Source organism: Canis lupus, chromosome 12 (assembly GCF_048164855.1).
Source record: "Canis lupus baileyi chromosome 12, mCanLup2.hap1, whole genome shotgun sequence".
Lineage (NCBI taxonomy): Eukaryota > Metazoa > Chordata > Mammalia > Carnivora > Canidae > Canis > Canis lupus.
Genome location: NC_132849.1, coordinates 36,782,256 through 36,798,162, shown reverse-complemented (window position 1 = coordinate 36,798,162; position 15,907 = coordinate 36,782,256). Strand labels below are relative to the sequence as shown.

General features: G+C 37.2%; 1 long non-coding RNA gene across 1 annotated transcript in view; it reads left to right on the top strand.

The window, feature by feature from the left end:
* The first annotated feature begins 482 nt into the window (after positions 1 to 482).
* LOC140600707 (uncharacterized) overlaps positions 483 to 15,907 on the top strand; it is a 32,434-nt gene continuing 17,009 nt past the window's right edge. The window contains exons 1-2 of the long non-coding RNA XR_012003869.1: positions 483 to 542; positions 8,260 to 8,357. This is a non-coding gene — a long non-coding RNA (uncharacterized lncRNA). The remainder of the gene's footprint in view (positions 543 to 8,259; positions 8,358 to 15,907) is intronic.

Genomic DNA, 15,907 nt, shown 5'->3' with positions numbered 1-15,907 from the left:
ATCTAGAGTATGCAGGACCTTTCAGTGCTCCCATAAAGGTGAGAAAAAAACCAATTTTTTGGGTAGAAAATGTAGGATGCAGTCAAGAGTTTGGGATTTTCTCCCACTCATTTCTACTGCCCTGGGGAGAGGAACTACGGCAAGTAACGGTGTATTATAACCAGTCACCACCTTTGTTCTCAGTTACCTCCAACTCAGCATTTTTTTTAGGGGGGGGGTGCAGTTCTTGGACTCATGGTCCATGTAGTATGGTTGGACTGGTGTCTTCATGGGAAGAAGCGGTCTGGGGCTTATTACTCTGCCATCTTGCTGTGTCACCCTCCTATCACTAATTTTTAAAGAGATTTTATTTATTTATTTGAGAGAGAGAGAGAGAGAGCACAAGCAGGGAGGGCATCAGAGGGACAGGGAGAAACAGAATGCCTGCCAAACAGGAAGCCCGACATGGAGCTCGATCTTAGAACCCTGAGATCGTGACATGATCTGAAGGCAGATACAACCAACTGAACCACCCAGGCGCCTCTCCTATTAGTAATTTTAAGGTAAATTTTTAGAACATCCTCTCTAAATCTGGAATAAGGAAGATAAGGATAAGATTTTCATGGCTTTTCATCAACATTTTATTTGATTAGAAAGAATAAGAATAATTTATTATTTGGAGATAAAAGAATTGTCTATGTAGAACCCCCCCCCCATATATAAACACAAAATATTAGAAGTTTGGAAAAGTGGGCATATATACAATTAATACATGAGAATTATTTTTATTTCAATATATGATCAACCACTGTTAGAACACATAAACAAATTAGATATTTAGGCTGCCTAACAATCCTAAAATTTAGTGGCACAAAACAACAACAATCATTTTTTTGTTGTTGTTTATAAATCTAGTTTGGGCAGAATTTTCTGGAGAGAGCTTGTATTTTCTCCAAGTGGCATCTGTTGGGACAACTTCATTGGGAGATGGAGGCTTCACTTTAAAGGTGACCAATTGGAGCTGACTGTTCAAGCTACATTATATAATGTGAATCTAATTTCCTCTAATACATGGCCCACTCTGGAAGGCCTGCTTGGAGTTCTTCATGACATGATGGCTGGCCTCTGAAGAGGGAGCATCCAAAGAACACAAGGAAGAGAAGAATTGCATTTTGTGAAAACTTCATATGTTATTTAGCATCATTTTGTCAAACTTTATGGTTTAAGGCAGCCATCTCTGTTTCAAAGACAAGGGATGTGGCATTTCTATACACTAACAATGAGACCGAAAAAAGAGAAATTAAGGAGTCAATCCCATTTACAATCTCATCCAAAAGCATAAGATACTGTAGAAACTACAGAACACTTCTGAAAGAAATTGAGGAAGATGGAAAAAATATTCAAAGAGAATAGAAAAGAGATGGAAAGATGTTCCATGCTCATGGGTTGGAAAAATTAATATTGTGAAAATATCTATGCTACCCAAGGCAATTTATACATTTAATGCAATCCCTATCGAAATACCATGGACTTTCTTCAGAGAGTTGGAACAAATCATCTTAAGATTTGTGTGGAATCAGAAAAGACCCCGAATACCCAGGGGAATATTGAAAAAGAAAGCCAGAGCCGGGGGCAGCACAATGCCAGATTTCAGGTTGTACTACAAAGCTGTGATCGTCAAGACAGTGTGGTACTGGCACAAAAACAGACACATAGATCAACGGAACATAACAGAGAATCCAGAAATGGGCCCTCAACTCTATGGTCAACTTATATTAGACAAAGCGAGAGAGACTATCCACTGGAAAAAGGACAGTCTCTTCAATGAATGGTGCTGGGAAAATTGGACATCTGCATGCAGAAGAATGAAACTGGAGCATTCTCTTATACCATAAACAAAGATAAACTCAAAATGGATGAGAGATCTAAATGTAGGACAAGAATCCATCAAAATCCTAGAGGAGAACACAAGCAACACCCTTTTTGAACTTGGCCACAGCAACTTCTTGCAAGATACATCTATGAAGGCAAGAGAAACAAAAGCAAAAATGAACTATTGGGACTTCATCAAGATAAAAAGCTTCTGCACAGCAAAAGAAACAGTCAACAAAACTAAAAGACAACCTACAGAATGGGAGAAGATATTTGCAAATGACCTATCAGATAAAGGGCTAGTATCCAAGATCTATAAAGAACTTATTAAAGTCAACAGCAAAGAAACAAACAATCCAATCATGAAACGGGCAAAAGACATGAACAGAAACTTCACAGAGGAAGACATAGACATGGCCAACACACACATGAGAAAATGTTCCTCATCACTTGCCACCAGGGAAATACAAATCAAACCCACAATGAGATACCACCTCCTACCAGTGAGAATGGGGAAATTAACAAGACAGGAAACAACAAATGTTGGAGAGGATGTGGAGAGAGGGGAACCCTCTTGCACTGTTGGAGGGAATGTGAACTGGTGCAGCCACTCTGGAAAACTGTGTAGAGGTTCCTCAAAGAGTTAAAAATAGAGCAACCCTCTGACCCAGGAATTGCACTGCTGGGGATTTACCCCATAGATACAGATGCAGTGAAACGGCAAGACACCTGCACCTCAATGTTTATAGCAGCAATGTCCATGGTGGCCAAACTGCAGAAGAAGAAGAAGAAGATGTGATATATATAGACTCCTAATTCTGGGAATCGAACAAAGGGTAGTGGAACGGGATTTGGGCAGGGGGTAGGGTGACTGGGTATGGGCACTGATGGGATGAGCACTGGGTCTTCTACTATATGTGGGCAAATTGAATTCCAATAAAAAATATACAAAAAAAAACCAATATGCATACCAAATTATGTATGTTTAAACAAACCAATTGAAGAAATTTTAAGAAAAGGAAAGTAGTTTTTAATGCAGGGAAAATGGATACTTTTATGATGTTTAATCTCCTTATTTATAAGCATGGTGTATACCTTTTCATTTTTGTTCCTATTTACAATGATATCTTTTATTAGGCAGACTTTCCTTTCCAAAAATGACCACTTCATTTTCTTACAATGTTATACTACTCCTTTGACACTCTCTCCAGCATGATATGGATTTACACCTCTTGTCTTTTTGGTTTTGTTTTTTTTTTTTTTTTTTGTATTTTTTTAATTAAAAAAAAACCTTGTTCGTTTCCCAGAATTAGGGGTTTCTCATGTTCTGTCACCCTCTCTGATAATTCCCACTCATTTTCTCTCCTTTCCCCTATAATCCCTTTCACTATTTTTTATATTCCCCATATGAATGAAACCATATAATGTTTGTCTTTCTCTGATTGACTTACTTCACTCACATAATACCCTCCAGTTCTATCCATGTCAAAGCAAACGGTGGGTATTCATCGTTTCTAATGGCTGAGTAGCATTCCATTGTGTGAGTGTATGTATGTGTATACATATATATGTATGTGTGTGTGTATATATATATATATATATATATATACTCAAATGCACATCTTCTTTATCCATTCATCTTTCGATGGACCCCAAGGCTCCTTCCACAGTTTGGCCCCAATAGACATTGCTGCTATAAACATTGAGGTGCAGGTGTCTTGCCGTTTCACTGCATCTGTATCTTTGGGGTAAATCCCCAGCAGTGCAGTTGCTGGGTCAGAGGGTTGCTCTATTTTTAACTCTTTGAGGAACCTCTACACAGTTTTCCAGAGTGGCTGCACCAGTTCACATTCCCTCCAACAGTGCAAGAGGGTTCCCCTCTCTCCACATCCTCTCCAACATTTGTTGTTTCCTGTCTTGTTAATTTCCCCATTCTCACTGGTAGGAGGTGGTATCTCATTGTGGGTTTGATTTGTATTTCCCTGGTGGCAAGTGATGAGGAACATTTTCTCATGTGTGTGTTGGCCATGTCTATGTCTTCCTCTGTGAAGTTTCTGTTCATGTCTTTTGCCCGTTTCATGATTGGATTGTTTGTTTCTTTGCTGTTGACTTTAATAAGTTCTTTATAGATCTTGGATACTAGCCCTTTATCTGATAGGTCATTTGCAAATATCTTCTCCCATTCTGTAGGTTGTCTTTTAGTTTTGTTGACTGTTTCTTTTGCTGTGCAGAAGCTTTTTATCTTGATGAAGTCCCAATAGTTCATTTTTGCTTTTGTTTCTCTTGCCTTCATAGATGTATCTTGCAAGAAGTTGCTGTGGCCAAGTTCAAAAAGGGTGTTGCTTGTGTTCTCCTCTAGGATTTTGATGGATTCTTGTCCTACATTTAGATCTCTCATCCATTTTGAGTTTATCTTTGTTTATGGTATAAGAGAATGCTCCAGTTTCATTCTTCTGCATGCAGATGTCCAATTTTCCCAGCACCATTCATTGAAGAGACTGTCCTTTTTCCAGTGGATAGTCTCTCTCGCTTTGTCTAATATAAGTTGACCATAGAGTTGAGGGCCCATTTCTGGATTCTCTGTTATGTTCCGTTGATCTATGTGTCTGTTTTTGTGCCAGTACCACACTGTCTTGACGATCACAGCTTTGTAGTACAACCTGAAATCTGGCATTGTGCTGCCCCCGGCTCTGGCTTTCTTTTTCAATATTCCCCTGGGTATTCGGGGTCTTTTCTGATTCCACACAAATCTTAAGATGATTTGTTCCAACTCTCTGAAGAAAGTCCATGGTATTTCGATAGGGATTGCATTAAATGTATAAATTGCCTTGGGTAGCATAGATATTTTCACAATATTAATTTTTCCAACCCATGAGCATGGAACATCTTTCCATCTCTTTTCTATTCTCTTTGAATATTTTTTCCATCTTCCTCAATTTCTTTCAGAAGTGTTCTGTAGTTTCTACAGTATCTTATGCTTTTGGATGAGATTGTAAATGGGATTGACTCCTTAATTTCTCTTTTTTCGGTCTCATTGTTAGTGTATAGAAATGCCACTGATTTCTGGGCAGGATACAGTGATTTTTGTATCCTGCCACACTGCCAAATTGCTGTATGAGTCCTAGCAATCTTGGGGTGGAGTCTTTTGGGTTTTCTAGGTAGAGTATCATGTCATCTGCAAAGAGGGAGAGTTTGACTTCTTCTTTCCAATTTGAATGCCTTTTGTTTCTTTGTGTTGTCCGATTGCTGAGGCTAGGCCTTCCAGTACTATGTTGAATAGCAGTGGTGAGAGTGGACATCCCTGTCTTGTTCCTGATCTTAGGGGAAAGGCTCCCAGTGCTTCCCCATTGAGAATGATATTTCCTGTGGGCTTTTCGTAGATGGCTTTTAAGATGCTGAGGAATGTTCCCTCTATTCCTATGCTTTGAAGAGTTTTGATCAGGAACGGATGCTGTATTTTGTCAAATGCTTTCTCTGCATCTATTGAGAGGATCATATGGTTCTTGTTTTTTCTCTTGTTGATATAATCTATAACGTTGTTTTATGAGTGTTGAACCAGCATGCCGGGGAAAAATCCCACTTGGTCATGGTGAATAATCTTCTTATGTACTGTTGGATCCTATTGGCTAGTATTTTGTTGAGAATTTTTGCATTTGTGTTCATCAGGGATGTTGGTCTATAATTCTCCTTTTTGGTTGGGTGTTTGGTTTTGGTATTAAGGTGATGCTGGCCTCATAAAACGAGTTTGGAAGTATTCTGTCCCTTTCTATTTTTCGGGACAGCTTTAGTAGAGTAGGTACTGTTTCTCCTTTAAACATTTGATAGAATTCCCCTGGGAAGCAATCTGGCCCTGGACCTTTGTGTCTTGGGAGGTTTTGGATGACTGCTTCAATTTCCTCTTGGTTATTGGCCTTGTTCAGGTTTTCTATTTCTTCCTGTTCCAGTTTTGGTAGTTTGTGGTTTTCCAGAAATGCATCCATTTCTTCTAAATTGCCTAATTTATTGGCATATAGCTGCTCATAATATGTTTTTAAAATAATTTGCATTTCCTTGGTATTGGTTGATCTCTCCTTTTTCATTCATGATTTTATTAATTTTAGTCTTTTCTCTTTTCTGTAATGTTATATATCTTATTAATTCTTTCAAAGAACTAACTCCTGGTTTTGTTGATCTTTTCTACAGTTTCTCTGGTCTCTATCCCATTGAATTCTGCTCAAATCTTTATTAACTCTCTTCTTCTGCTGGTTGCAGGTTTTATTTGCCATTCTTTCTCCAGTTCTTTTGGTGTGAGGTTAGCTTGTGTATTCGACTTTTTTCCAGTTTTTAAAGGGATGCCTTTTTTTGGGTGTATTTTCCTCTTAGGTCTGATTTTATTGTATCCCAAAGATTTTGAATGGTTGTATCTTCATTTTCATTTGTTTCCATAAATCTTTTTAATTCTTCTCTAATTTCCTGATTGACCTATTCACATTTTGTAGGACGCTCTTTAATCTCCACGTGTTTGAGTTTCTTCCAAATTTCTTCTAGTGATTCAGTTGTAGTTTTAAGCATTGTTATCTGAAAATATGCAATGGACAATCCCAATCTTTTGGTATTGGTTGATATATGATTTGTGACCCAGTATGTCATCTACTCTGGAGAAAGTTCCATGTGCACTTGAGCAGAATGTGTATTCAGTTGCATTCAGGTGAAAAGTTCTGTATATATCTGTGAAATCCATCTGATCCAGTGTATCATTTAAAGCCCTTGTTTCTTTTTTTTCTTAGAATATCTGTCATTTGCAGATAGTACCATGTTTAATTCTCCTACTATTAGTGTATTACTATCTAAGAATGTCTTTACTTTGGTTTTTAATTGATTGATATACTTGGCCACTTCCACATTAGGGACATAAATTTTCATGATTCTTAGGTCTTCTTGTTGGATAGACACTTTATGCATGATGTAATGTCCTCATCTCTTACTACAGTCTTTGGGGTAATCTTTAATTTACTTGATATGAGGATTGCTACTTCAGCTTTTTTTAGAGGCCCATTTGAATGGTAAATGATTCTCCAACATTTCATTTTCAGGCTGTAGGTGTTCTTAGGCCTAAAATGAGTCTCTTGTTGGCAACACATAGATGGGTCTTGCTTTTTGATCCAGTCTGAAACCCTGCGTCTTTTGATGGGATCATTTAGCCCATTCTAATTCAGAGTCAGTATTGAAAGATATGAATTTAGTGTCATCGCAATACTTATTGAGTCCCTGTTTTTGTGGATTATTTTTTGGGCTTCCTCTTTCTTTTACAGGGCACCCCTTAATATTTCTTGCAGAGCTGTTTTGGTGGTCACATATTCTTTTAGTTTCTGCATATCTTGGAAGCTCTTTATCTCTCCTTTATTCTGAGTGAAAGCCTTGCTGAATAAAATATTCTTGGCTGCAGTTTCTTTTCATTCAGGACCCTGAATGTATCCTGCCAGCCCTTTCTGGCCTGCCAGGTCTCTGTGGAGAGGTCTGCTGTTAATCTAATATGTCTCCCCATAAAAGTTAAGAATCTCTTGTCTTTCACTGCTTAAAGGATTTTCTCTTTATCTTTGGAATTTGCAAGTTTCTCTATTAAATGTCGAGGTGCTGAATGGTTTTTATTGATTTAGGGGAGACACTTCTCTATATCCTGGATCTGAATCCTTTCTCCCTCCACAAATTAGGGAAGTTATCAGCTGTGATTTGTTCAAATATGCTTTCTATCCCTCTATCCCTCTTGGCACTTTCTGGAACCCCTATGATACATAGATTCTTCCTTCTGAGGCTATCATTATTTCTCTTAACCTTTCCCTGTTGTCTTTTAATTGTTTTCTCTTTTTTCCTCAGCTTCTTTCCTTGCCATCAACTTGTCTTCTATGTTGCTCACTTTTTCTTCTACCTCATTAACCCCCGTTGTTCATGAATAGAACTGGAGGGTATTATGCTGAGTGAAGTAAATCAATCAGAGAAGGACAAACATTATATGGTTTCATTCATGTATCTACATTCAATGAATGTAGAAATATGAAAGTCAAAACAGAATATAAAAAATAGTGAAAGGGGAAAGGAGAGAAATGAGTGGGAAATATCAGAGAAGGTGACAGAACAAGAGAGACTCCTAACTCTGTGAAATGAACAAGGGGTAGTGGAAGGGGTGGTGGGCGGGGGGACGGGGTGCCTGGGTCACAGGCACTGAGTGGGGCACTTGACCGGATGAGACCTGGGTGTTATACTATATGTTGGCAAATTGAACTCCAATTAAAAAAAAAAAAAAAAACCCGCCCTCGTTTTTAGGACCTCCAGTTTGTATTGTAGCTCATTTAATCTATTTTTAATTTCAGCCTGATTAGATCTAAATTCTGCAGTCATAAAGTCTTTTGAATCCTTTATGCTTTTTTCCAGAGTCACCAGTAGCTTCTGAATTGGCTTTTTGACATCGAATTATAATCCAAATTCTGTAACTCTGTGGCAGAGTACTGTTTCTGATTCTGTCTTTTGTGGTGAGTTCTTATTTCTAGTCATTTTGCTCAGTGCAGAGTAGCTGTATGAGTGGGCTGAGTCAAGAATATCAACCACGACCTAAGTAAATTTCACCCTAGATGATTCTGCCGAGATCAGAGACCAGAAATTGAAAACAAAGATCAGAACGAAATAAAACAGGACCACTAAAGTGAAAAATAAATTTTAAAACAAAGTAGTAAAAAATAAAAGGCCAAGAATCCCAAAGAAGAAGAGAACAAAGAAAAAAGAAAAAAAAAAAGGAGAATAAAAAAAAAGGTGGGGTACTGGGAGATGGTGGTGGTGAGGAAGTTGTAGCAGAGGAAGAATGTCGTCTACCTGAGGGGTTCTAGAGGATGATCTTCTTGGTTCTCAGTGTATTAAGTTCTATATACTGGAAGATGCTCAGTCCCAAATTTATATAAACCAGCAATACTTGTAGAAAGCCCCACCAATGACCACCAAAACATAAATGAGATAAGAGGGGGGCAGAATGGGAATGAAGAGAGAACATAATCTCAGAATGAACCAGCACGGTATACTACTTGGTTCTGGGTGCACTCTGGTCATGTTTTATAAGGTATTAACTTCCACCATTGTAGCACAAGATGAGGGAGAGAAAACACAAAACACAAAACAAAAAACATATCTCGTATATGTCCCAAAATTGAATTGTATGATGAAGGGAATCTAGAAGTGGAAAATACATCTAAGACATGTAATTGTAGAAATATGAAAGTCAAAAAGGAAAAAAACTCAAAAATGAAGAGCTGTCAGAATATTGTAGTTAAGGTGGGAAAAGAGAAAAAAATATTGGAAAGTTTTAGTCTGCTATAAAAATGAGTTGTACTGAAAAACGGGGGAAAAAAGGGAGAGGTACCCTTTTTTGGTCAAGAGTAAATCCCTTGACTTCCCATGGAGCTTTCTAGTGCTGCTTGGTCAAGAACTTGCCCTTCCCCTGTTCTTCCAGCTGGTCTTCTGAGGGAGGGGGCTGCTGTGCTGATTCTCAGGTGTCTATGCCTGCGAGGAGATGCCCTGCCCCTTGCCAGGTGCCGGGCTCAGTGGGAGCCATTTATCCTGTGAAGCCTTTGTTCCCTGGCAGGAGAACAAAGATTCTTTAATTTAATAGATAGACAAATACATAATTAAATGCAGAAATAAGAGAAATCCTAGAAGACTACCTTCAGTGTGACATCATATATATATATATATCACAAAACAATGAAAGCTCAACTGTGTGTTCTTTAGAGATAAATTGACAAACTTAGGTAAGCTCAATTTTTAAAAGTATGTGAATGATACATAAAAATGCAAAACAATAATTACTTCTGTAATGAGGTGGTATGTTGATATTGGGAAGAAGTATGCAAGTGGCTTCCCCAAATTGACAATATTTTTTAAATGATCTGTATAATTGGTTTACAAACATATTACATAGAGTATATGTATGTGTGTGTGTGTTTCTGTAACAAATAAAAATTCTAGATTTTTGGAATTCTTCCAAACATTTGAATAGATAAATAAAACTTCCTAGTTCTCCTATACTGTATGCATGACTTCATATCTGACAAGACTTATGGAAGCATGTAGCTAAGTAGAAGTGAATTACTTGGTTTACTGTGAACTTTTATGCATTTGATCATATTCACAGAGGTATAGGAGTCAAGAGACCACACAGGGCCTAATGGCCCAGAAACTGAATTTCTTAATAGCCTAGCTTTATAATAACAATCTTATCCTGTTTTATAGACAAAATGCACAGTTCCCATACATTGAACAGAGTATTTTATTCATTATTGAAAAACTTCTAATGAAATAAAAGAGCATTTGTCCGGGGCGTGATCCTGGAGTACCAGGATGGAGTCCCACGTCAGGCTCCCTGCATGGAGCCTGCTTCTCCCTCTCCCTCTCCCTCTCCCTCTCCCTCTCCCTCTCCCTCTCCCTCTGCCTGTGCAGTGTGTCTCTCTCTGTCTCTGTCTCTGTCTCTGTCTCTCTCTCTCTCTCTTATTCTGTCTCTCGTGAATAGATAAATAAAATCTTAAAAAAAAAAAAGCATTTGTCCTCAGATAACTTACAGTTAGTTCAAATGAAGATAAATACTCTCCCAGGTATCTACCCTATTACTGGAGCTAAGTGCAGAATCAGCAGGGGACATCTTTTTACTTCAGGATTTTCTGCAATTTTCAAAGCCAATCAACCCTTTCAGAAAAACATAGTGTGTGCCCAAGGGCAAGATTCTAGAACAATATGAAAGTTGTTAATTATTGGAGTGCTTTTTGTTGTTTTTGTGCTTCTTAGGTTTCTGCATGAATATGCTGCTGGAAATTGAGTAGAGTTCACAATACAGTTCTTCACAGTAATAAAATTCTACGTTGGGATCCATAATTCTTTAAGTCTCATAAATCAGACAAGATCAAATTTACACAAATATTTGAAAATTACTGCAAAGCAATATAGTAACAGCTTAGGTAAGATACTAGTAAAAAATAAGAGTAATATTTTATCCAAAATGTAAGTAGGATCCCAGAAAAGGTTGTGACTAGTGTGGAGTAGAATTAATTTTCATATTTTTCTGCAGTGTAGTGTATACCTAATGAGAATAACTACTATTTGCAAGTTACTTAAGAAGATTCAAGGCAAATTAAACACGAATGCTGACTTCCAGAATCTTATGCCTTGGTAAATGTGATGAGGCACCAACATTATCATACAAGAAGTGCTATAGAAGACAATGCCCCACTATGACTATTTCTGTGCCCTAATACTCCAGCCCAACTCATGGGTTTTTAATAGCCAGTCCCCATGATCTTTATTGCAGGACTTCTCTCCAGCCACTAGAGTGACTTGATCCAGAATGATGGAACTCCATGTTCTGTGGGACCAATGCCTGGGATCTCATTGTCACTTGGCATTCATTTCTCGCTACCTACTCTTCCCACCCTTGGTTCCCACTGGAAGCACTCCTTAATAAATTACTTACACAAGAATCTTCAATTCAGGATATGATCCCAGTAACTCAATCTAAATTGAATATAGGATAAATCTGTAGATCCTGAGAGGGGATCTCACTGAGAAAAAACCCTGCTGTCTAGTTTGTGTGTGTGTGTGTTTTTTTAAGATTTATTTATTATTTATTTATTTATTAGAGACAGAGAGAGAGAAAGAGAGAGCAGCAGAGACACAGGCAGAGGGAGAAGCAGGCTCCATGCAGGGAGCCTGACGTGGGACTCCATCCTGGGTCTCCAGGATCACACCCTGGGCTGAAGGCGGCGCTAAACTGCTGAGCCACCCAGGCTGCCCCCTGCTGTCTAGTTTTTGTGTGTCATGTGGAGCAACATCATCTAGAATTTCTTGTAATGATTTCACTGTGAGATCTCAGTATTGGTTATTAGTTTACATTACAGAGAGCATATGGTCAATATACCTAATTTTAATTTTTCTAAGATTTTATTTATTTATTTGAGAGGGAGAGAGAGAGAGAGAGAGAAAGGGAGGGCAGAGGGAGAGGGACAAAAAAAAAAAAAAAAACAGACTCTACTCTGATCCCGGAGCCCAACACGGGGCTCAATCCAACAACCAGATCATGTCCTGAACTGAAATCAAGAGTCAGACGCTCAACTGACTGAGCCACCCAGGCACCCCTCAATGTACCTAATTTTAAACATTTTTTTCCTTTCCTTAAATGCAGTACAATCTCAAATCTATTATAGTTATTATATTCAATTACTAGAGGAATGAATCAAATGGACCAAATGTTTCACATTCACAAAAAAATTGCCATTTTTTTCTACAATGATTATTTAGCTTGTCCATGTAAAATGCAATTCAGGAGTCTTCCAACATTTTGTTACTTTAATTATGGTTTACAAAGTCAAGCTTGATTCACTAATACTAAATTCATGTAAACAACAATGTTAGGTTTGCTACGCTGACAATAAATTTCCACTTATCGAAAAAGGAAATTCATTCTGTCCATTGGAAGGAAGAGGTTTTTTTTTTTCTTTTTCCTTTTTCCTCTCTCAAAAAGTATCAATTGACTTAACTCTTAAACACAGTTCAAGAAATTATATCACATGTTTAAATATTTTAAAGACTACAAGAAAAAACTAGTTACCTTCACTTAGGAAATATAAAATTGTTATATTTAAAATCGATGATAGAGTGTTTTTTCTTTTTGTTTTGCTTTTTATGTTTTTGTTGTTATTGTTATTGTTTTAAATGATAAAGGAGAATTTAAGTGAGAACTGGATGAATGTACTCTGTTAGCACAAATTAGCTAGGGGATCTGAAATACGGTTAAAGAGGATAGAGTACACATATTGGGACCAGAAGATCAGTAATAAATCCTTTGAAAAGAACTGTATATCCACTATTCACAAGAATAGCCGATGGCTCCATGAGAAGCTGATTGATCTTCAACTCTGTACTGAAGCTACAACTAAAAACTAGTAATTAAATCTGGGGTGTATATGTTGATAAAGTTTCTGAGAGAGTTAGGCACGTCATTGTTGGCTGCCTACAGCCAAGCTAAATCAGATTAATCAGACGGAAATTTAAAGAATGAAATATGGTTAATCGACCTGATCCACACATATCAGAATGAAGTCAAGTGGATTAAGTGAATTGCAGCAGATCAGGCCAACGGGGATATTTCTAGATTACATTCCCAGAACTGAAGTGTTTTATGAGGGGAAAGCTGATCCTTTTTAACTTAATAAAACCCTATTGGTAAGCCAAAGTATTGATACATTTCAAAAGGTTTTATATTTATTATCCCACACAGTAAGAAGTTTCTAGTTGCTTTGGATTTGCATTTTATTGTATAACAGAAAGCCTTCCAGTTGTCTCACCAGGGCAAAAGAAGCATGAGGAGAGACATCAGGGTACAATGGGATGATGTGACTTAATGCTGGGTGGGGGTGGGGAAAAATAAGGCTTGTCTCTTTCTTTCTTTCTTTCTTTCTTTCTTTCTTTCTTTCTTTCTTTCTTCTTTCTTTCTTTCTCTCTCTCTCTCTCTCTCTCTCTTTCTCTCTCTCTCCTTTATTTTCATCTTTAAAAAATAGGAAAGTGTACTGAGAAGGAACCAACCCATAAATGGCAGAAGAGGATGATATAAAGCAGTAGAAGTGAAGTGGATAGTATAGAGGAAATATAAAACTAGTAGCCAAGTGTTGGCCAAGACACTAATGGTTTCCTAACTGTGTTTAGGAAATCTCAAACTTTTAATAAATTCAGCATCAAACTTGGTCTTTGCCAGATTCCCACAAATATCACAGAAACCTTTTTAATTCAACCACTTATTTATTTATTCACTCAAAAGGCATCTATCTTCTATGTGCAAAGTTAGCTGTCAGGTGTGTGAGATGTGGGCAAGCAAGACAAAATACATATCTATATGTATTAGATATGATCCTAGTTTTCCAGATACCTATAACCATAGCACAATGCATAGAGGCAATAATTATTTCAAAAAATCAGAATGACAGACATCTATGGATTTGAGTTATCAGTAAAATCTCTACAGTAAGAACTGGCAATCAACTGGATTTCTGAAAGACAGAAATAACTTCTTAAATTAGAAAAACTGTGAATAATTCCTGAGCTCTGAAGACAATAATATTGAGCAACCCTGGTAGAAAAGTTGAGGAGGGAGAAACCAACTTGCCAGGCAATACCAGCACAATAATTCTTTTAAAAAAAATGATAGTAGAAGAATCCATTATTCATATCTGAAAGCCATCTAATTTATAGTAAGTAACCAATAGTTGCATTAGTCACCTCTAACCATTTCCCTAAGAGTGTCTCTTAATTATGTGTTAAATTGAATGCATACTTCTGATGACAAAATAGCATTATTTGGAGCTACTGGATTCATATGTCTTTACTATTGCAAAAGCTTTTGGTTATACTTTTTAATCCTGTGTTTCTGAAGCCCACTTTGTTTGAGAAGAATCCTTCTGTGGGTGGGTCTTTGGAAAGATATTTTGATAAGGTCTCCAGGTGGTTTGATGTCTTTTTCCAATTGAGAGCCATTGTTATAGAGGGAGCCTTCCAGTTCTTGCTTTAGAGTGTAAACACATTTTATCCACCCCATAAGTTTGTTCTTTTTATTTCTCCATTCAGTCTACTTGATTTTTCATCCACAAAATAGCAACAATAACCCTTAAAGTTAACGTGGCATAGCATCTTACCGTCATAGGTTTCCATGAAGATGGATTTTCTCTAAGAATAACATTGGTTTCTTTTCACTTCATCATTCATTCTGCTTATAGAGAGTAGAGTGTCTTGGAGAGCCGATTTGGACATGTTTGGCAACACTTTGTTCTTCCTTCACTGGGGAAGATGTCTCCCAAAGAGACTACTTCATAGACTACGTTTTACCAGAGCAGGCTCATTATATGATATATAATAAAATCTGACATATGATACTAATAGCTCATAATATTATCACTTATATGTATTCGTTAGTACATTGTTGTTTGAATTGGCCATGTATAAACTGACCAAAGTAAGTTGCCATTTCTCTCTCATACCTCTATAAGGAGAGCCTACTATCCTATCCACAGGATGTGTGCATTTTCAATTTCTCATTGAGGTATCTAAGTTTTTTTCTCCTTAACAGTCATTATAAGAAAGGAAGAGAACTGGTCATGGGAATGATAAACAAATAAATGATTTGTCCACACTAGAGCAAGTTCACATAATTTGAATCAGTCACAAACTGTATTTAGGAAAATAAAAATTATCTATGCAGCTTTTAATAAAGAGCCTTTGGGGAGGAAAGTCATTTCTCACAGCAGAGGGGTTTTTTGTTTGTTTGTTTGTTTTTGTTTTTTCTTAATACCACATAATAAAGCAATGTTAGCAATATACATGACCAGAGCCCTCTAAAATTTATGCTGGGGCTCCAAATTAAAAATTGCTCCAGTGAAGGTACATGGTATTACCCAGTGTCCTGTTCTTCTGGGAAAAAGCAAGTTTGATAGACATATGGTGTAAAGGCTATTAGATACTGATAAATCCATTTAACAAGAGGAAGAGACATAAGAAAGCCTGATGCAGGAGGGATGCTACGGGGAAACAAATTAGATGGAACCAGTTGCTAGGAAACAGGGCAAGTAAATGCACTGGAGTGGTTAGATAGGGTAACTGAAGGACTAACAGTACTACATATCCAGGCAAAGGCTAAAGCAGGCCAGGTTTGCAGCCTTTGTTAGAGAATAACACAAGCTGTGAAGTTGGGCCTTGTAGGTATAGAGAAAATCTCAGTATAGAGAAAATCTCATTATACACACCTAAACCCAAAAAAATTAAAAAATAAAAAACCTTATTATCCCACATCTATAGTATACTACCAAAGTAGATTTGAATGTGGTCCAACTTTATTTCAAAGTAATATATTTTCTCACAAGCTCCTTATAAACAGATTAATGTGTAGGAATACCTTATACCGAGAGCATGAATAGAAGGAAACCTGAATCATGGTTTAAGGGATAGGAAGTATTTTGGGGTCATGAACTAATATACTGAATTTTCAGTTTTCATAGGAGAT